Source organism: Lycorma delicatula, chromosome 1 (genome assembly GCF_047948215.1).
Source record: "Lycorma delicatula isolate Av1 chromosome 1, ASM4794821v1, whole genome shotgun sequence".
In the NCBI taxonomy this organism is placed as follows: domain Eukaryota; kingdom Metazoa; phylum Arthropoda; class Insecta; order Hemiptera; family Fulgoridae; genus Lycorma; species Lycorma delicatula.
The window spans coordinates 249,532,897-249,556,166 of record NC_134455.1 but is presented as its reverse complement, the minus strand read 5'-3'; the positions used below and the strand labels follow the sequence as shown (position 1 = coordinate 249,556,166).

Here is a 23,270-nt window from a genome sequence, read left to right as displayed (position 1 = left end):
AAATTAGCTACTTATGCATCTAAATATACTAGCAAATAATAATTCAGCTGTTTCTGAAATTTTACAACTACACTTTGTATCCCAAATGTCCACTAACCCCAAATAATTAAATATTGTATTGAAATGTGTTATAGGCATATGTTTTATAAATATATAGTTACTTTATATTAGTTATTTGATATGTGATAACTGTCTAGTGACTTTGGAAAGAATAAATTGCTAATAATACTAATTAACTTGACATTGCAATCATGTGCCAGGGATTTTTCTTCTGTCTTGCAATATACAAAGTATTGATTAATCAATCAGTACACATATAATGTTTAAGTTTATGTACAATTAAAAGTATGATTAAGTTTTGGAATCTATGCATTACTTTACTCTTCTTGGCATGAAAACTTTTTTAGCTTTGCCAAATAGCCTTTTTCCAGCACCATACCATGTGTGTGCTCTTCTGCTACCTTTAATTTTTTTTTTATTTTTAAGGTCTTTTATTTCATCTCAGACTAAGCCATTCTGGTGGTCCTTGTCCTTTTGACTTGCTATTCCACAACTCTTTCCAGTCATAATCCTCTTTTCTCCTAATTACATGACCCAACCATTTCAGTTTTTGAGTTTTAAACAACACTATTGTAGCTGGTTCTAAAGCTGAATTGTTTCAAGTCTTTAGTCTTCCTCCTTTTTCACCCATTATTATCACAAATTTAACCACAAATTTTCACTATTATTTTATTCAAAAAAGTTTCAAATTTCTTTCATTTTCCTTGCTCAATACTGGTATTTTTGGTCCATGTAACAAAACAACTTTTATTATTGCTGTAAAGTTTTATCATAGTTAACAGTTTTATTGTTACCAGGCATTTATTAATGCTGAAGGGAATTTTGGATGCAGCTTTTTCACTTTAGTAAAGTATTTAGACTAAACTCTGGCTAAACTATATACTTTCTACACCCTTCAGTTTTGTTACTTTCAATTTCAATATTTTATGTTGTCTTCTGAAGCCTGACTTGTAAATATCTCGTTTTTTCAAAATTCTCTTCCACTTCCATGAAGTTAGCCTTCTTAAAATACTTCTGTGAGTTTTTTCAGGTTGTTAATGTCCTCACTATTAACATCCCTCTTCTTAACCTTTTCAAGTGCCTCTTCAAGGGCTAAATTAAAAAGGAGAAGTAACAAACTATATCTCTTTGTCTCACTTAAGATCTGATTTTGAAGATGAGGAATACTTTTAATCTACTTTCACTGTGGCTTTTGACATTATAAAAGTCATTTTTGTCAGTGTAATGAGTTTATTGTGAGTGCTAAATTTTACAATCTTTTCCTAAGTTTTCTTCTATTACAGTGTCTTATGAGTTTTTAGTATCAATGAATAGTATGTATGTGCTTATGTTAAATTACCAATGCCTAGTTAATGTTTCCTTTAAGATGAAAATCTAACCTGTTGTAGCTTAGCATTTCATAAAGTTAACCTGTTCTGCATTTTTAGATATAACTTTTGTGAATTATTTTAGAGAAAACATTGTAAGTTGTTTTTAATATCAATAACCCTTGCAGTTCTTATAGTCTTGCTTGTCACGGTTCTTATATATAGGTACTATAGTTGTTTATTTCCATTCATTTGTTATTACTCTCATCCTTACATTTTTTAAAATCAGATGATGCAACTCTGTAATCAGGTAATCTATCTCCTTTGACTTCGTGATTTTAATAAGTTTTTTGTATTACACAACTTAGGATGTGTATTTTCACATATTTTAATGAGAAAGATGAGATGATTGAAACAATAGATGAAAAAATGCCCAATACTTGTCCAGAATTAAACGCAAGCCAAATGATACAGAAGTCAGTGTACTAACCACTACACTACTCAACTGGCCGAGTGGTTCCTTCTATTGATTATTGGTTGATTTCTTCCCTAGTGGGCTCTGTATGCTTCAACATTTTGGGATGTTATTAGTTTATTCCTGGTTAAAATTTCCTCTCATTCAACAGGTTTCAAAATAATCATTCCATATTCTCCCAAGCCTCAGTCACAACAACAATGTCCTCAGTTCCATCCTTAATTCCATGTGTACAAGGTTGATTTTATAGAAGCTTCTACTTGGTCCTTTTCTTTTTTTATCTGTTCTATATTTCTTTGTATTACTCTGAAAACCAATGTTCTTTCATTCTTCTCTCTTTTTTCATTTGCTACCTCTTTTATAGTAAATTTTATCTTGCACAAAGTTGCTTTATTTCCTGCTTCTTCCTCTTTCTCTTTATCCACTGACTCTCCTTGTAACTCTTGAAATCAATTTTGTATATTTACCCTAAATTCCAATAACTATCCTTTTTCTTTCAGTCTGTTTACTGCAATATTCTGCTCCTTTACATGATTTTTGCAGGGCTATTCTGTTAAATTTTTATTAAAATCAAAGGATGGTCTGGACTATATTTCACCTCCCTGGTGCTTCTACACTTGTAACATTACTCCTATTTCTTCTGGTTAATTAGTTTATGAACTACTCAGTTTTTAACATTTCCCTGTGACATAATCCAAGTTATTTGGTGAATATCCTTCCTTGTACTCATGTCTTTAAATTATCTTCACACATCAGCTTTTGTCATTAATGTTTCTTAACCAATCACATCTTCCTTCCAATACTAACCACCTTGCAAACTCTGCACTGGCATCACCTATCACACAAGCTTTAAATCACACTCTGGGGCCCTCCATTACAGTTAGATTAGGATAGGTCAAAGAAGGAAGATTCTAGATATACATTTCCTTCATTTAAAGAAATCAAATATTTTTTTATAATTAGTATAATATAACCAAATGAAAATAGCATTAATTAATACAAGGTTTGATCAAACAATATTTAAACATTTTTAAACTTTAAGTCCAATTGTCACAATTTTTTTTTATTATATTTTTACTTTTATCCCTAACATATATTTACATTGGTAACCATACTGGATGCTTATAGTTAGCCATATTAGCTTTTTAAAAGGCTGCACATATTTTTGTAAGGTCAGTGATTTTTAACTTTTGAAAAAATGGAACAATGAATTTACATTAAATTTTGCTTTAAGAATGGAATAAAGTGCAGGACCGTAATGGAAATGTTGAATACTGCATGCTGCTTTTGATGATTCTTCTATAAATAAAACAAGCATTTACAAGTGGTATAAATTTTTCCAAGAGGGCTGTGAAGATATTGAACATGATGAGCTTTCTGGACATCCCAGCACATCAACAACCGATAACAATGCCAAAAAAGTAAAGAAAATGATTGTGGACAATCACCGAATCACTATCAGAGAGGTTGCTAATGATGTTGGCATATCATTTGGCTCATTATAAGCAATTTTTCAGATGTTTTGGACATGAAACATGTGGCAGAAAAATTTGTTCCAAAATTGTTGAATTTCTACCAAAAGGAATGCCAAAAGAACATTGTTGAGGAGTTGCTGATTGAAGCGAACAACAATCCAGAACTATTGTAACGAGTCATGACTGGTGATAAAACATGGATGTACGGGTATAATGTTGAAACTAATGCCCAGTCGTCCCAATGAAAGTTTCTTGAAGATCCAAGACCAAGAAAACCTGAAGTACAATCAAATGTGAAGGTACTGATCTCTGTGTTCTTCAGTTTCAATGATAATGTATAATGAGATCTTGCCACCAGGACCTATGGTCAAAAAGGAATACTACCTGGAAGTAGTTCTATGCCATTTGGTTAAAGCATTCTGAAGAAAACACCAGGATTTCTGGTGAAACAATTCATGGCAACTGCACCCAATAATGCACCTTCTCACAAGACTTTGCTGCTTTTTCGTAAATTTTTGGTTAAAAACCCCAACCACCATTATGATACCTCAGCCTCCATATTCACTGGACATGGCCCCCTGTAACTTCTTCCTATTTTCCAAGCTCAAAAGAACCATGAAAAGATGACGTTTTGCCAACATTGAACAGTTGAAGACAGAAGCACTGAAGGAGCTAAACTTCATACTGAACAAAATTTCATTCCAGAAGTTCTTTGAAACCTTAATGGAGAAAGTTCTGGCATAAATGTGCTATATGTGAAGGTGAGTACTTTAAAGGTGACAAAATCAATATTGATGAATAAATAAAGATTTTTTGAAAAACTAAAATTACATATATTTTGTGACCAAACCTTGTACTAATGGGTACTTAATATTATAACTTTAGTTAAAAACCTTGTTTACTTATCTTTTCATTCTTGACTTATCTTCATCTTTCAGATGAAGAACATTCTCATGTAGGTGCAGTAGTAGGAGTGATACTTGCCCTTGTAGCAATGGTTGTAGGTGGGGTATGGTTCATTCGAACCCGAAACTTATTAGGTCGTAAGTCTTCAGGTGGAGTTGCTTTTGAAAACCCAAGTTATTTGCGGGAAGTAAATATGGATCATATACAGGTTGGTATTTATAATTTTTTTCTATATATCATTAATTTATTTTTCTTGTATAATTTGCTTTTACTAAATGTATATTTTTTGCATTTATTTCATTCCATGAGCTATTAAATGAATCTTTGTAATAAGAATTTTCTAAATATGATTATGCATGTAATATATTGTTTCAAATTAATATCAGGTTTTAAAGCTGTGTAATATTTCTCAAGTTTCACGTACAATGATTAATTATTTATGAAATGAAAGAGCAACTCAAACAGTTTTAGTTGTGTGCAAACTCATAAACTGTTTAGAGTACCTTCCACGTAAAAGTGCTAGTAGCTGAAGGTGGCAACCCCCAACAGAAAGTGTTCTGTGTTTTGCAGTTTACAAAGTGTAAATCTGTAATTACCGTTCAACGTGCATTCTATTTGATGTTCAAGAGAATCGTCACGAAATATTGCAGTGTGAATGTTTTTTGTTAAAAACTTAATGTTTTTTGTGCCATATCCTGATGGCAAAGTTACGGACTGTTATATTTAGCAGAAGAAAGTGTGTCAGGAATGAACTATCTTTATAAGCTACAACCATGGTTGTTTCCTCAACTGCAATATGAACCACATGAATATGGTAACAAGATGGTGTGCCTCCTCATTGATATAACGCTGTTTGTGATTGGTTGAATGAAATTCTCCCCAACCGCTGGATTGGTTGGCAGGGACCAGATGTCAGGGCTTGATTGCCATGGCCTCCATGTTTGCCCAATCTGACCCTGTGCAAAATTTTTCTTTGGAGGTTTATAAAGGATCACGTGTGTGTACCACCATTACCAGCTGACATACTCGACTTGAGATACAGTATTGAAGCAGCTGTCATATCAGTTACTCCAGCTTGCTGATTAACGTATGAGATGATTTTTCCTATTGGCTGGATGTGTTCTGTGTGATGAATGTTGTTCACATTGATCACTTATAGGAAAGACTGAGGCAGAACTTAGATCTCTGCTTATTGAATGATGGATCAGTGCATCTTTGTATGATCTTCATTAGGTACATCTTCATGCATTGATCTGTTGTGTTGAGCATCCCAATTTCCATGTCTTAACTGGCGTGTTTAAAAAAAATTTTTTGGAAGCAATCACAGATTCTTGTTATCTCGATTGTTAATAGTGATTTGCCTCAGAGTCCACTATGCTGATGGATGGTTAGGAAGGCAGACTGGATTGGTAGAAAGATTCATTTAGTCAATATGATGAAAGTAGGGAAGCAATCAACCAAGTTTCCATGTTTGCACACCTGATACTTGATAGTGCAAGTGAATATAAACCCCTAACATTTGGAAAACCAAGATGGCCTTCTGTTCCTTGGTGGAACGAAGAATGCAGGAGGGAATAATGGTTCGTCGCAGGGTGCATAATTTCAATCATTTTGTTGTTGTCTTATTAGATTTTATATTATATTCTTGTATTTCATATTTTTGTTTTCCGGGTGATGATAACATGAAAATGTTTTTCACCCAAAAAAAATAATAAATAATTTCAATCATAGGCCTATGACAGCAAGTTGAGTTAGAGAATTCATGGTGAGTATAAGTGTTTTTGATCAACCTGGTTTTTTCATTATTTTAACTGGGTTTTTGGTTTATTTTTTGAAAAATTACATTAGGATTCAATCGAGGATAATTTTGTGGATGTGACAGTGAATATAGCTCGATTTTTGGATTGCGGATGACTTTTTATTTAGATTTTTTGTTTGTGAACCTTATTGTTACTGGCAATAAGTTCTTGAATCGCTTGGCTTTTGATTCTGCTGAATTTTCTAAGTCAGGCAGTTTTGTAAACGACTTAGAAAATTTCTAGGAGTTAGAGGTGAGAAATTATTTTACTAAGTGTTAGACTGTTATAAGGGAAAATATTATCCTGCAATAACGTCTGAACCCTTACCTGTATACTTGAATCCTTCTGTATCTACACAAATCCAGACCCTCTCCCACAACCCCACCGCCACCACTCCACATCTGACCACGGATTTGAAGAGATACATTGTCCTTTCCTCACACACCCACCACCCCTACACACACTCAAAATATATTGAGTGAGTATTCCAACCCCGTAGGGGGAAGAACCCACCATGTGACGTTACCAGTCGCCACACCACCTCCTCCGTTCCAAGTCCTGAGGGGCTTTACCGGTTGTCTTTAGACCCTCTAACTGATTGCATCTCACAGTCATCAGCCAGGCATCGGTCGGGATGCCACCGATGTAAATGCCTCGGCAGACATTTGCATCAGTAAATACATATCAAATTTCGCCTTCACGTTTGACTCAAATGGACATCTTCACAGCTATCTTACATGATTCCCCCAAACTAACTACCTGAACGGCGGAAGCGCGAAGCCTGTGTCTAGTACAGATTTGACAGCACCGTTCGTGACTGTGAATGCATCAGAAAACGACGAGTTTAAAGATAAATCAGTGCTACACTCACACCAGTCAAAATTGTGTTTTACCCAACGTAGAAATTCAGACCTACACCCAAATAAGTCGGCCAGTTTAAGTCACCTAACAAGGGGAACGCAACCTCATTCCGGTCCGCGCAGGAGCCGGGGACAAACCCCGTATCCCCACTCTGTCCATCATGGTATCAAGCGTGGCATTACCAAGCAACGATCAGGATCGTCACCGGCGGAGGGAAACCACGCCACCAGTCGCACGGGCTACCATACCCCGGTAGCGCAGCCACCAACACCAGCGGGAGGCCCAAATCGAATCACAAACAGTACCAATATAACCGTGGCACGATGCCAATGTATCTACCTCCAACCAATCCAATGCCTAAGTCGAAACCTCTAGCCATCCGGGATACTACCACGACCGAGTACCTCAATCAAACTCCCTCTTCAGACGTACACATCGCAAGGGCGCAAAGAAAACCAGCCACTATAGACCATTCCTCGCGGACCATTCTAGTTGCTATGACCATTCTAGTTGCTATGGAGATCCAGAACGGAATGTATTCTCTCAAGTTCCCTAACAGCTCGTGAACGTTCAACCTCGTATCGGGGACCACAGACGTAGAGGTCGTGGTCCACTGTATCATCAGTCCCACAATCTGGGCATTGACTCGAATCCACTAAACGAAACCTAGCCAAACTCGCCCAAAAAGGCACCATGCCCGGAGAGAAACTGTGTGATATACTGAGTGGCGGAGACCCATCTAATCGCACCTAAATTAGACACTACAGGAAATATACCATGCATGTAGCGAACTGTGGGGGATTTGTCCCACCTGACCTGCCAAGACGCATGGCCCCGGTCTTCAATCTCCTGCTTTCGTTCTGACATCAATAGGCTATTTACCTAGGAAATGGAGCGTTCCTTACGCTCATTAGCCAAGATATCTATTGATTTGACTTCAGCTATAACACAGACTGCCTCCCGCGAGACTGTTCTGTAACCGCCTATAACAGCCAGCAAGAGGAGTCGCTGGACCCGCAGCAAAATGTCCACGCAAAACCTAAAAGCCATACAATGTCAGCTTCGCCGAAACCTTTGTAAAGGATAAACATGGCACCGTAATTCAACCCCCAATCGAGATGAATGACTATAGATTCCATAAAAAACATCAACGGCCTTTTTTGCTACATACTGTAGATGTTCCTTGAACCGAAAATTCTCATCAAGGATAACACCCAGGTATTTTTGAGTCCAAAACCGAATGGGGAGACCAGCCAATCGGCCCTTAAGTAACATCATTGTGGTTTTCTCTGGGCTGAAAATCAAGTTATGTTGGAGACTCCTCAGCTGGAATGTCTCATAAGCACGAGCAGCTTGGAATTCTACCTCGTTAGGCGAATTCCCTTCAATCAGTAGCAGCGCGTCGTCAGAATAAGCGATGACACAACAATTACATGGCAACATTAAACGCAACATCTTATCGAGTTCTATGATCCAAAGAAGGGGACTCAGAACAGTGCCCTGAGGGCATCCTTTAGTCAAGGACTTACGAATCTCCGAGCCGCCATCACGCAGGGAAACGGTCCGGTGGCTGAAATAACTTGAAAGCACTTCTAGTTCATTTTGTGTACACTTAGGCTTCTGCATCTGAAATAGGGCAGAGGGACACCATAAATTGTTAAATTCCCCGGATATGTCCAGAAGAATCCCTAATACATATTTACATGGACTAGAGGATGCCAATCCATCACCTTTACTGTGGCATCCTCAGTGCTCTTGCCTGGTCGGAAACCATACTGGTTGACCATTAGTAAATGATCAGTAGCCAATCTAACATTAATACGCAAATATAGGACCTTCTCAAAAACCTTGCCAATCACAGGCAAGAGCGTTAGTGGAAGGTAAGAAGAACTAACAGTAGGATTTTGTCACCACCTTTGAACAACAACACCAAGTCTCCATGCATCCAACACGCCAGAAAGTGGCCATTGAAGAGCAACCTATTATATATTCTAGTTAGAGGACTAAGGACCACTGGAAGCACTACTATGATACAATCATATCCGGGGACCTTGTGCCATGCCGGGTTATTAAAACATCGATAATAGGCATACAAACCGAAAATAATAGTTTGACTCAGGGTTGTCTGATGCGCCCAATAATATGGAAACAGAGGCTATTTTTCAGAACTCTGCAAGAACTGCAAGATCCTGACACCCATGCCGTCCACTAGCTTAATGGATGTACTGGTGGCTGGGAAAGCTGAGTTGGCTGTTAATGAACATTCAAGAAAGAGACACAGAAACAATAGTAAAGACACTGAGGAAGGGAGAATTTCTAATATTGCACTCCTGAAGGAGGAAGTGCGTATGTTGTGGAATCTTTGAAAGACAACCCCGACAACCAAGAAGATAATCACAGACTCATTTAAGAGGGTTGCAAACATGGTAAAGATGTTACTGAGGTCTTTAGTGAGTCGACAGTTATGAAGGATCTATTGTACAAGTACACCCAAACAACCGGGGCGGATCTTGAGAGCTTGCAGAAGAATCATAAAAAAGGGGCTCTAGATGAACTAAAAGAGGTGATACCCAAACAAGCCTATGAGCAAGTGGTGGAAGAGACTGGTGTTCTGGCTTTAGATTACAGGTTTACTAGAGTTTTTTTTCCTAAATACCCTCTAGGGGAAGGGTGCAGCCAATTCACGGAGCGTGTCTGTAAGGTGGCACCTGGAGCCAGGGATAGGCTCAACAAGGGTGTCTGTTTTGAGGAACGTGTTGGTGGTAGAGGACCTTGGTGAAGACCAGGAACTTGATGATAAGGAGGAAGGGTAGGACCCTGAGACAATAGACAGTGTGCTGTCTGGACTCGAAAGAATAATCGACATAGAGAGTCACCAACTGGTGATTGCTGCTAGCAGAGGAACACTGGGCAATACGTTGAAGAGACGATGGAATAATGGGCCAGGAGGCAGGAAACTGTTGTTAAACTTTTTCTATCTGGTGAGATGTCTAAGCCGAGAAAACAAGAGCAGATGAAAACTTCCACAGTCATTGTCCACCAGCAGGGTGCAACATATGCAGAGCTTTTGTTCAAGCTTAAGTCATTTGTAGGAGAGGATCTGGAGAACAGCACATTCTCTGTTAGACATGGGCAGAGAGGAGATGTTGAGGTGAGATTAAAAGAAGGTAAAGGGACTTCTTTTAAGCTTAAAACAAGAATCAGTGCAAAGACACTGGATGTTTCAGTTATCGAGAAAGAGCTGAATACTAAGATAGCTACAGTTCACGTAAGGACCTTGATTCTGAGTTCACTAAGGAGAAAATCTTAATGGCCATTAATAAGATATTGGGGACTGAGTCTTCTGCTAAGGTAACTTCAATTAGACCTGCCTACAGTGGGAGTCAGAATGCTTTGGTGGTCATGTTAGATGCTGAAGCTAGCAGATGATTGCTGGATGGTGCATTCTTGTAGGACGGCAGTCATACAGAGTCAAGCTCCCGAGGCTGGAAACACTTGAGGCTGGAAACTTGCTTTAGGTGTTGGGAGGATGGGCATACTGCCACCCATTGCAAGGGCACAGATTTAATGATACATGTTACAACTGCAGTGGCAAGGAGCATCGCAATGCCACCTGTGCCAAAACACCTAGATGTTGCTGTATATGATATAACAAGGCACAGAGCGGGATCTAAAGATTGTAAGAATCATAGGAAATGAAGTGCTTGCAATTTAATTCTAATCAATGTGCTGTTGCACATGGCTTGATCTTGAGGATGGCGCAGGCTAAAAATATTTACTTTTACTGGTATTCGAGCCCAATCAAAGAAGGGTTGCTGTGAGCTAGTGATTAGTAGACAATAGGGGAAATGCGACCATTTTTAGTGCATCTGGCAGATTCCCTATCTTTGGAGTGATAAGAAGAAATGGATTTGTTTCTATTGAACTTACTGAGTTTACACCCAATGTATACATCTTGTCTAATTGTGATAGGGACAGTTTTTCTGAATACATTACAGAACTAGAAGCTGGGTTAAGACAAGCTAGATGGCCCGTTATAATAATGGGTGACTTCAGTGCTGAATCCTGGAACTAGGAGGATTGTGGTCGAGGGGTATGGGCTACATACTTGCAGATGTGCTGAGTTCCATGGGCCTTGTGGTCCTAAATACTAGGTCACAGCCTACATATATTGGAAGGGGGCATGGCGTGGTACTTGATCTTACGATTGTCTCAGGAAGGGGACAGCAGGTTTATACACGATTGGAAGATGATTTTAGACAAGGAGTATGCTAGTGACCATCGCCTGATCGTCTTCTCGATCAGCTGTGGGAGGCCTGGGTGTGGAGCCAGAGTACTATGCTGGAGACCTACAGATTATCAGATGGAAGGTGTGGTCAACAGGATTGACCCTTCAATGTGTTACACCTAAAGTATTGATGGAGGTGTTTGGTGAAGAATGTCATTTGGAGAGGAGGCCGATGGTGCCTGGAAAGCGAAGAACCTGTTGGTGCTGACTTGAGAGCTGCAGCTTTGACCACTTGGCGTAAGTTACAGAGAGCTAACAGGTGTACCTTGGACGATGCAGCACGGCTCAGAGCTGAGTACTGCAGGGCCCATAAAACACTTACTGCTGTGATCAAGGCTGGTAAATTGAAAGCCTGGGAAGCACTTCAGGAAGATTTAAATGATAATCTATGGGGTAAGGCATACAAATTGGTCATGGATAGATTTGGCTGATCAATTCCTCCTTTAGCTTGATGAAAAGCACAAAGAGCCATATTAGAGTTGTTCCAGGTAGTTTAACAAGACTAGACCAACATAAAATAAAATCATTCCAATAGATTCACAATTGCAGAAATGAAAGGTGCAGCACTAAAAATAAGTGCAAACAAAAGCCTTGGACTGGATCTTATAATGGGTTCCATAATTACAAAGCTAGTTGACAGGCATCCGTGGGCCATCCTGGAGGCCTTTAACAATGTGATCCAGGAATGCCATTTCCCAAGCAGCTGGAAAGATGCCATGCTGATACTAACCCCAAAAAGTGTGAGACAGGTGGGGAATTGCCAATTACAGACCCATTTGTCTGCTTAAATCTACAGGCAAATTGTATGAATGCCTTATTGCAAATAGGCTGCTGGTGAAGCTGATCAGTAGAGGAGGGTTGGCCCCTAAACAGTATGGTTCATTAGGGGCAAATCAACAGTAGATGCTCTTCAGCATGTAATAGGATGGGCCAGAGTCAGGGGTGTGGGCACTTGGTGTCAAAGAAGAATTTAGCTTGTGATTCTCCTCAATGTCAAAAATGGCTTTGGAAGTGTTCCATGGGATGTGATTATTACTACTCTTTGGGAAAAGAATGATATCTTGTGGGCATAATAAAAACTATTTGCATAACAGGCAACTGACTATTGATATGGAAGATGGCTGCGAGTGATTCAACATGTATGGCAGGGTTCTGCAGAGATTGGTCTTTGGACTGCTTCTGTAGAACCTTGTCTTCGACGGTCTGCTGAAACAGGCTCTTGAGGGGGACGCAGAATTAGTCGCATATGCAGTCAACTTTGCCCTCCTGGTTGCAGAGAAAACGATGGAGGATGTGTAGGAGCAGATCAGTAGGGCTCTTCAGGTGATAAGTGGATGGCTTAGAGCACCAAGCAAGACTTAAATGGTTGCCATTGTTGGCAAAAGATGAATCAGAGATATGCAGGTATATGTAGATGAACCCACCGGGTTGGTCTAGTGGTTAATGCGTCTTCCCAAATCAGCTGATTTGGAAGTCAAGAGTTACAGCATTTAAGTCCTAGTAAAGCCATTATTTTTACACGGATTTGAATACTAGATCGTGGATACTGGTGTTCTTTGGTAGTTGGGTTTCAATTAACCACACAGCTCAGGAATGGTCGAACTGATAATGTACAAGACTACACTTCATTTACACTCTTACATATCATCCTCATTCATCCTCTGAAGAATTATCTAAACGGTAGTTACCGGAGGCTAAACAGGAAAAAGAAAGGAAAGGTATATGTAGATGGGACCGGAATACACATGTCAGGCATGTGTTAAGTACCTCAGCATGTGGTTAGAAAGGAGCAGCCTGTTTAATATGCATGCCCAGAAGACCACTGAAAGAGCAGAAACAGTGGTATCAAAATTAACTAGGTTGTTGAGTCATCAAAGAGGACCTCGTTCCTCCAAAAGGAGGGTCATTCTATGAGTAGCCTCCTACATCACAATATACGCAGTTCCTGCTTGGGGTGTGAACTTAAAGAGGAATAAAAACATAGACAAACTCTCCTTGCTGCAGCGGCGGGCAGCTATTAACATTATAGCTGCCTACAGCACCACTTCTAGAGTTGCAGCTCTAGTTGTAGGTGGTGTCCTACCAGTTAGATTTAGAGCGGAGAAGGATTATGCTATAGAGATGGCAAGAAGAATGGGATTCTGCAACCAATAGCCATTGGACCGAGAAGATAATACCGCAACTGACGTCTGGCTGGATAGGAGTTTTGGAAAGGTTGGATATCATCTTTCACAGCTACTGGTAGAGCATGGGGATTTTGAAGCATACTTGTACAGATTTAACAGAATACTATACTAAATATAACTGAACTGAACTCTAAAATAAAAATTTTGTATAGTAAAACTTCCAGTTCAGGTTACCTGTCTGATGCGTAGCTCCTACAGTCTCTTCTAGAATTAGAATTTGCCATCTAGTTTTACAGTTAAGTAATTTTTTTGTAAACACTTTTGAGCAATTTTTTGCTTTCCAATATATTTCAATAACTGTAGTGTAGCTCTCTCCCTTTTTCTGTAGCCTAAAATCTCAGATAAGGAAACATTAAATATGAAATGTTAATCTCTGATGACATATTGATTTTATACAAGTAAATAAAACAAAAGATTATATCACTTGAAGTTTAGTTCATGACAGTCAAAAAATTCAATTATTTGGTTTTGCAAATTGCATAAACTAGTTGTCCTTGCATGTCCTTTATGGAAACGTGTAAAATAGATATTTTTGCAATTACAAATACCGATTTACATTTTCTTCATTTATAATTTACATCTACAACATAAATTCCCGCCGTTGGAAATTAATTTCCTGATTGTTTTGATTCAGTACACTAAAGAGCCACCTTTTTTCAAACTTGTGGTTAGTCTACTAACTTTAAAATATGCCTATGATCAACCATATAACTTCTTTTTATAAGCAAGCATACTTTATGTAATATAAAATAGCAAAATGATTGATTAAAACAGTGCTATAATAATCAGAGTAAAGAGTGCAAAACAAAGAGCCAAATAATCTAAAATTACAAGTCATCAGGCATCAGGCACCCTCAAATTTTAGCTTAGCAAAGAGGAGAATGGAAACAGACAAAGTATCCACATAAAATGATGATGATTAAAAATAAGTTTCTTAAAGTTAAATGACATCTTTTATTTTTTATGACTTAACTTCCATAAATTTATATTAAATAAAAAACAAAAAAAAAGAAATTTCTTTTTTTGTCAGTATTAGGAAATTATATTCATGTTAAGAATTTTGAAGAATTATGATTATCTACCCATACTTTTAAGTGAGCTAAATGCACATAATAATGGACCAAACTGTAATTTTGAAAATAACATAAAAATTGTGCATTGCATTAAAATATGACTAGAAACAGTTCAAAAGCTTATTTGAAAGTGGTACTATTTTATTACTTGGAATATCCATATGATAAAGACTCCTTGAAGTAGTATTACTTTGTATTTTTGGGTGTTACTTTTTGAACGCACTTTAGTTCGTCATTGAAAAGTTTTGTCATACCTCACTCAGTTCAGGTTATTTTTAGGGGATTAAATCATATTTAATGGCCTGAGATCGAAAAACAAGTAAATTAAAAAAATATTGCTTAACAAATAAATACAATTTATTAATAAACTTATAACTTATAATAAATATTACTTAACAAAAACATCATTAACTTTCTTAATAATAAACCCTATAAATAAAGGATCGTTTCTGGATTTTTGGAAAACAATTAATCATAATACTTTTAAGAATCTTCTATATAAGACTTTTGTGAAAATGTATAATTTGTTTTTTCAACAAAAAGGTAATTTCAGATTATATAATTAATTTTTTTGACAATTTTTTTAATAAAAGATAATTGTAAATATAATTAAGAAAACTTAAATCATTTAGATGATTTCTTTCCTTATAAAAAGGACTCTTATTGAAAGATTTATGGATTTTAGAGCATTCTTGAACCAAATTTTGGTTTTACCATAATGTATGATAATGCATATATGTAATATGTATTGATAATAATTTATTATCAGTGTTTCATAAGGTATATACCTTTATGACATATTTCTTAATTTGCTCTGCAGCTACACAGGTTAATGCATCCACTTAGCTTATTTCCATTTTTGTTAAGTTGAAAAAATTAATTTTGTGAAGTGTGAAAAGAACAGATTGATGGCAGTTTAAAAGCGAAACATTTGGATAAAAAGTAGAGATATTATGATGTTATCACTGGACGGAATACTGTTCATTAAAAATATTTTATTCTAGAAGTCATATATGAAAATTAAGTTGATTTTTGTTTTTTAATTATATGCTCAAATTTTTTTTCAGTAAAACGATTGAAAATATTCAGTCAGTACAAATTTATCTCCTAAAATATATATATATATTCATATGCCGTTAAGATAGGGTCATGTTCTGTTGACTCCTTAAAACCATGTGGTAGAACCTGAAAAGGGATGTTTGAGGTTTTTGAAGTGATTGCCCTGAACAACGCTGTTTGTGGGTTTTGTGAGGTAGCCCTGAGAAGGGCTTTCGGGTCCGGAAACTGGTCACCATCATTGTCGACTCGGCTGTTGGAATCTGACTCTAGTCCATGTTGGCAGGCCGCTTTTTCATTTTTCTTTCTTATGTTCTTCTTGAGCCTGTCTCCGTAAACCGGCTATAAATAAATTACAGACCTAAACCTTGTATTGTGCCATGGCCGTGAAAAGGGCATCACGGGGGAAAGTGCAGGCCTCGTCTTTCTTCCGGCTGGTGACTGCTGGGGTTTTCTTCCTCATTTGTCGCTTTCTGTTTACAATCTTCTTCGCCTTTTTGAGGTGAAAATGGAAGTGTGGTTCTTACAATTTTATATCAAAACTTCGCATTCTCGAGTGTTTGTGGGGGGGGGGGAGCAGCGATCACCTTGTTTTATTTAATACCGACGTTATGCTTACTGGTAATGAGTTGAAATCCAATTTACTTAAATTTAAATGACCCTTTTCATGGCATGGCCTCTACTCAATTGTGCACTTTAGCTTAAAAAAATTAATATATAAATTTCCAGCAATGGAAGACTGCTCAAAGTTATTTGTAAAAGCGATGTATTTTTTCAACAGTTTAGTTGAAATTCGATTTACTTACCCTTTAAATAGCCCTTTTCAGGACCGAGGTTGGTTTGAGGTTAGTTATCAATAAACTATTCACTTTTTCAATTTTCAAAAATTAAAGTTGGATTCTAATTGTGTATTCTAATCAGTTTGTGAACTAAAAAATTTGGAATTTAAATAAATTTCTTTTGTTTGTCAGAAATCATACTTTTGACGCGAACAAGGCTGAACCGCTGCTGCACCTCAGTGTTATCCTGTGCCCCGGGCCACAGGATAACACCCAGGTGTTGTGGCATTTGTAACAAACAACGGTGCTCCAAATATTGTCCGTAACACCATGTTTTGGACAGCTTGCAGCTTTTTCTGGTGTGTGGAGCACAACAAAACCTCCCTATGCCGGATAAGCATATGTCAGAATTGGTAAGACGTAGGGTCTATGTATGAGTAGTTTAGTCGCCAGTGAAATTAAAAGTACCCTGGGTATAGGGCACACTGGGTATAGAGGCATGTGTCCCAGAGGACAAGATAAGCTGTTTATCCAGAACCATTTCGAAATACTTAACTTTCGTTCCAAAGGGGGTTTTTTCCCCCGAGATTTCCAGTTGTCTGGCCGAAGCATGTCGCTTGCATGTGAATAGCATGGCCACAGACTTTTCCCCATTGACCCTGATCCTCCATATATCAAGCCACGACTTCTCTTAATAATAAACGTTTTGGCACTTGTGTAGGCGCATAGATATACTGTGCTCCCACTGACACCTGAATGGCTGGTATTGCACTTGCTGATAGGAAGCTCGGCATGTATGTGGCAACAATATATATATATATATATATATATAGATTTATCTCCTAATATGTATATAAATTATTGTATTTTTTTGTATAGTAGCAGTTAAATAAAGAAAAAATTTTTCTTGATAGTAAATGAAGTACATAATCATCATGGATATAATTTTACTTTTTCACGCTGTTTTCTCTTTTTAGTTTAGTTAATTGTCTTTGAGAGACTAAAATTTTGCAGTAGAAATTTTATTTTGTTTGTAAATATGCATTAATTTTTCAGTTTTAAGTTGGACTCTTTCTTCCCATTAAATCATTAGCCATGTTTAGGCAAGAAAAGATTTACAAACTTAGTGCTAATATTTTACACATTGCAATAGAATATTTATTGAAGTTATTTCAAATGTTAGCATCTCACACGTTACATATTTGAAATGCATTATTATATTTGTTTGGTGTATAAACTACAATTCCAAACATGTTTTTTTATTACAGATAAGTCAAAGTGGTGAAAACATTATGGCAAATGGAACTGCCAATGGTGGTCATCAGCCTGGTTGGAAACATGAACAACTTCATGTTCCAGCTTCAACAGAAGTTGCACCATCATTATATGAAGAACTGTAATTAGGACATGATGGTGTAGGTTTTAAGAGACTTAAACCGTAGTATCAGCTGTTTCAGTCCTACTTCTAGATTGTGAAAATTGTGTGTGAAAAACTATATAAAGAAAAGTCACTTTGTTAACTTTTAAGATGTAAATTTTAGAGACATCATTTGATGGTGCTGCAGTGAAGAATGTTGTATCTGTAGTCTACATTGGCTTTTAGTTACTTATGATACTGAAATGAAAAAGCATGTTTAATGATAATATTAAAGATGAGAATTTATCTTTTTTGTTAGGAATAATTATGTGAACGTCACAATCAGTGGTGTTATATGTAACATTTTGAAATCTGAATAGATTCCGTAGATATAAAAAAAAATAAAATAAAGGTTAGATAAAAAGGTTTTTTGCAGAATAGAAATTGGTGTATTGTCTATGATTTTTCATAAAGATGTTAGGTTTGTCAAAGCACCAAATACTTATTTTACAACTTATCTCATTAAAACTGTAAAAAAAATATTTTTGATAATTTTTTTAACTTATTTTTTGTGCTTTCATTCAATGGCTGCTGAAGCTTATAAAAAATAGTTGGTTTTATTAAAAAGTATAAAATTACATTCTTCAATAATTATGTATATATATTCTGTTTTTAGACAACGACTGTGATATTATGAAAAGTAATTTAGTATATATTTTTCTTTAAGAGAAATTTTTAAAAGTTTTCCTAAATGAAAGTTTCTTTAAAAACGTCAAAACAGATAAATTGGTAATTTAGGTGTTTGTCATAAAATGTTAACATGGAGAAATTAGGTGTTTAGTTTCTTTAGTTTTAATTTATTCTTTAAAGTGTAAATCAAAGGAATTCCGTAAAACACGACTTGATTATTTTTTTATGAACACCACTGATTGTAACAAAAAATAAACTTTGTAAATAAAAATCATAAAAAGCAATTCATGTCATTGGTAATTTTTAAATTCACTATGAATGTAATACAAATAAGTAGTGATATATAAATGTTTCTGTATAATCAGGGTTATTCATTTAGATAAATAAATACAGCAGAAGGTTGTGTGTTATGATTAATGAATAGTTATAAATAACATTGTATAAGTTATAGTTATGATCATAGATTTGACTGTTTGTCCCAGTTATACTGATATTTGTACTGCTTGCATATAACTGATAAATCTAAAATTATTAGTAATTAAGACATTAGTTTATGGTTATTCTTTTGTAAGAAAGACAAATTTATATTTCAACTATCAAAAACTCTGTTTATAAAAATTTACATTTTAATTTTTGTATGATAATTATTTTTTACCTAAACTGAAAATCTATGCTAATTTTATAAGTTAACCATTAAGTTTTCTGTTTCATCATAATACCATTAATATTCCACTATAATCTATAATATAATATTATATTATATAATATACTTAATTAAGTTATTAAATTAAACAAACAAATTTCCATTTGCAAAACAATAATATAAATTGCTGGGGAAAAAATTAAATTTAATAGTATATATATATATATATACATTTATATATACATTATATACATACATACATATATATACATTTTATTTAGTAGGACAGATTGTATTACAGTTAATTTTTTTTTTAATATTTTATAAAACATTGACTTTTTTAGTTGTTTAGTGTATTTTAATGCATACTTTTATTGTGTTACAATCAATTTACACAAGATTTTATGTAAATCTAAAATATATGAAAAGAAATATGCATAATGTTAATTCGTGCAAAGGTCCCGTTATTATATCAATCAAGTAACAAAAGAAAAATCTGTATATCAGAGGTCATTCTTATTGTTTATGAAAAATGTTTAAATCTTCAGGATTTTTGCCTGAACATACTTGCTGGTTACTTCTCGGCAGTGGCAGAAATACAATCAAACTCATCTTATTATAAATATTGCACATATATTCATTATAAAATATTAACTTTAGAACTGTAGATTGTTATTTTGTAGTGCTGTTATTTAATTTTATTCTCATTTAACACATTTTACTATTGTTATCTATCATATTTTAATAATGAATACTGTTGTTAAGATATAAAACATGATTTTCTATATTGTACTACTAAAAAATATCCTTTTTGAGGAAAAGATGCACTATGGGTAAAGCATATTGATGTGAAGCAGATGTCAAACAGCAATGTGGATACATGAAAATTGATTAACCAATTACATGTTATTAAATCTTATATTACTTGTTATTACCTGAAATGAGCAAAAGATAATCAAGAAACTTTATATAATTTTAATTCATTAGTGAACAAGTTATATTACATAATAAATGATTGTGCTAAGAACAATAATTTAACAATATATCAATATTTAATTTTAACAATATGTCATACATCGTTAAATTATTCATTATCTTTTGCTTTTATTTTTAATATCTATTACGGACACCTTTTAAAGTTATAAATTCAAGAGTACCACAGCATTCTATACCACAAGGTTCTGATTTATTCATAAAACTTAAAAAAAATCAGGGACTATTTTAATCAGATTAAACAAATATACACTAAAATGTAGATAAAATTCATAAACAACTGAACTTTAGCAACCTCTTTTATATAGTCCAGTATTAAAAATTCTTTTAATTCCAGTATTAAAAATGTTCTGCTAGTTCCCTTTAATATGTGAGTCATTAGAGGAAAAGAAATTTGTGAATTAGTTAATTCCAAAAATACCTAATTTCTAAAAAATAAAGATTAAGGTTATTGATTTTTTTGAAACTGGTTGAATAGAAATCACATGTCTTGTCACCTGAATCCACACTCACCTTTGGCCTGTTGTAATCCATAAAAACATTAGTATGCCAGAAACAATTTACTTTCTGCTGTATGTGTTCATTGACAACAGTAAAAGGATTGTACATTTGACAAGTACATAAAGATATCAATATGATAAATCTACAGACATTAACAATTATTACTATACCGGTTCTCTCATTATTGCAAATATATTCAGAATTTTAACACACCAATCCAGAAATGTAGATAATAATATAATTGTTTTCACATGGTATTTGTTAATTCTGTCAATCTTATTTCATAATGTACTTCTAACCTATTTCTATCAATATGTTATTAGTATATTGTAAAAAATTGCCAATAATATGAACAATGATAAATTTCAGGAAAGATTGCAGTGGTGCCTTTGTATTTCTGATAGTTCTTATTGGTTAAGGCAAAAATTTAAATACATTCATAGATATTTGTTTCTATAGAAGAGCCAATGGTATGTATATCCAAAGCAGTTTTTTTTTTTAACTTCCAGTAAAAGGTTATAGTTTTAAAGGTTATAGTCCAGTAAATATAGTTTAAGGTTATGGTTTATGATCTTTACTTTCTTACCTGATATTTGCTTAGAGTTGCATCATATATTTCAAAAGTTATTACTACATCTTCTTATGCTAATTCATTAGGGAGTCAGTGTCTTCATCTCCCAGCAATCCAAACAAAATTCTACTTTCATTATGGTAACAATATACTCAATTTGTTTCTAGCCTGTAAATGAAAAATGTATCAATTGTGATAATGTTAATTTACAAAGTAGCAAGGTTCCAGTTTAATAATTATTACCTGAACAAACTTATATACCTCCTACACCTAAGTACCAAAGAATTTAGAACCCCAAGAATAATTTGCACATCAATACTGCAGACACCCAATTAAATGGTTAAGAAATTATCAATCTACAATGAAAATTATTATTTTTATAAATCACCATGTAAAGATTAGTACATTTCAGTATAAGTCATTATTTCTTTAAGTTGAACCCTCAATTTTTTAATTGAATTTTTGTGTCAATCTCAATTTGTATACCACAATTTTTGGTAAGTTTTTGCTCTTTTTGTTCCGTTAACTTTATTTTTTTGTTGATAAAAAATATGCCTTTAATCTCAAATGTAGTTGACATGTGTTCAATAAATTATCTTTAAAAAAATATATATTAATAATTATAATAAATACGACATAATTTTACTTAAATACAAATTACACTAATTGCCTGTATGTAATTAATTTTAATCTAATTACAGTATAAAAATTGTAGATTAAAGATTGTGGAAAGATATCCAAAAACAAAAAAAAAGAAATCAATGAAATATGAACATTAAATCTGGTCATGTAGGAAGGAATCAGTTTGAAGAAGGCTATTTTATTTATAAATTGTAATGAGTTCACAGAAGTTGTATAAAATAAATCAGAAACTGAATTGTAAATTGAATCGTTCTGGCACACAACCTAACACTCAACAAAAGCTATAGATTGTAGAAAGTATACTGATTAATCTGCCCAAAGGAATTGCAATATGTTACATTTGGAGTGGTTGTGTTATAAGCAGTGATGTTCATGAAGCTTACTGAAGGAGAGAAAGAGAGAGCAGGAGAACTTTTGTACATACTCAAAAATATCATGTATTATCATTTTCATTGTATATATTTACCTGTCCTGAGGTAGAGCCCTTGAATCATGACCTTTTTGAAGGTATCCTTTTACACTATTCTCACCCCCCCCCCTTGAAGATTAGTTATTCCTTTATACTACATTCCCAACTAAACAACTGAGTTCCATTTTCTTCATCTATTTCTACCACTCTATTTTGCATCTTCTAAAGATCCTTCAGGCAATGTTCTAATAAATTTTTCTTCTCATGATGTGTTCATGCCAGTCATGTTTAAATTTTATAGCTTAGATTGGTCATGAAAGCTCCTTTCTCATTAACTCTCCTCATTACGTCTGGATTTTCACTTTGTCTATCCACTTAATCTTCTTTAATCTCTACTATGCCCAAATTTCTAATGCATCCAGCCTTCTTTTTTCCTTTCTACCTAGTGTCCAAGCTTAAGTACACTCCAAGATTCTTCTTCAACAGCTTCATCTTAGTGTGTTCTCAAATGCACTTTTTTCAGTTTTTGTGATATTATTTTTTAATTTGGTGCTTAAACAATAAGACATTTAAACATTTTTTTAATGTTTTATTTTTAAATTAAATATTATTTTAATTTGGCTATTGAGATTTTTTACATAGTTGACATGTGGGCCAATTCTAATTTCACATGCAATCATGTTAAATATAAATAAGGTAAAATCTTATTAAATCTTAAGAAAAATATATATTTTATAAAATAATACATTAATTTAATAACTTATAAGAACTGTTATCTTCCTAAACTAATTTGCATTAGTATTTGTAATATACATTTTTATGATGTTTACAAAATAACAAAAATTGCATAACACATTATTGGTCAGACATGAATCTTACATGAATGTGTGTAAATTACAATTGAATACCATCATAAAATATGTTGAAGTATCCATCTGATTTATTTCTTATCTATAACTTTTGAAGTTGTATTAAGCACAGAAGTACATTGATCATTCTAAATGCCAGTAAATTTCATAAAATTACATTTTATCAAATTGATAAACTTCATTACATATTTATTATTAATATTATGTATTCCAGAAGTGCTTTAATGTACTTGATTCAAGAAAAAAGATTATATAAAACAAAGTGAAAAAGTGATTATATTTTCCTTTTGATAATAAAAGGCACTTACTTCAATGTATATATATTTTTTT

The 23,270-nt window shown here is 34.4% G+C and overlaps 1 pseudogene; it reads left to right on the top strand.

Moving 5' to 3' along the window:
* LOC142317799 (Ig-like and fibronectin type-III domain-containing protein 2) overlaps nucleotides 1-17,892 on the top strand; it is a 107,295-nt pseudogene extending 89,403 nt beyond the window's left edge.
* The last annotated feature ends 5,378 nt before the right edge of the window (nucleotides 17,893-23,270 follow it).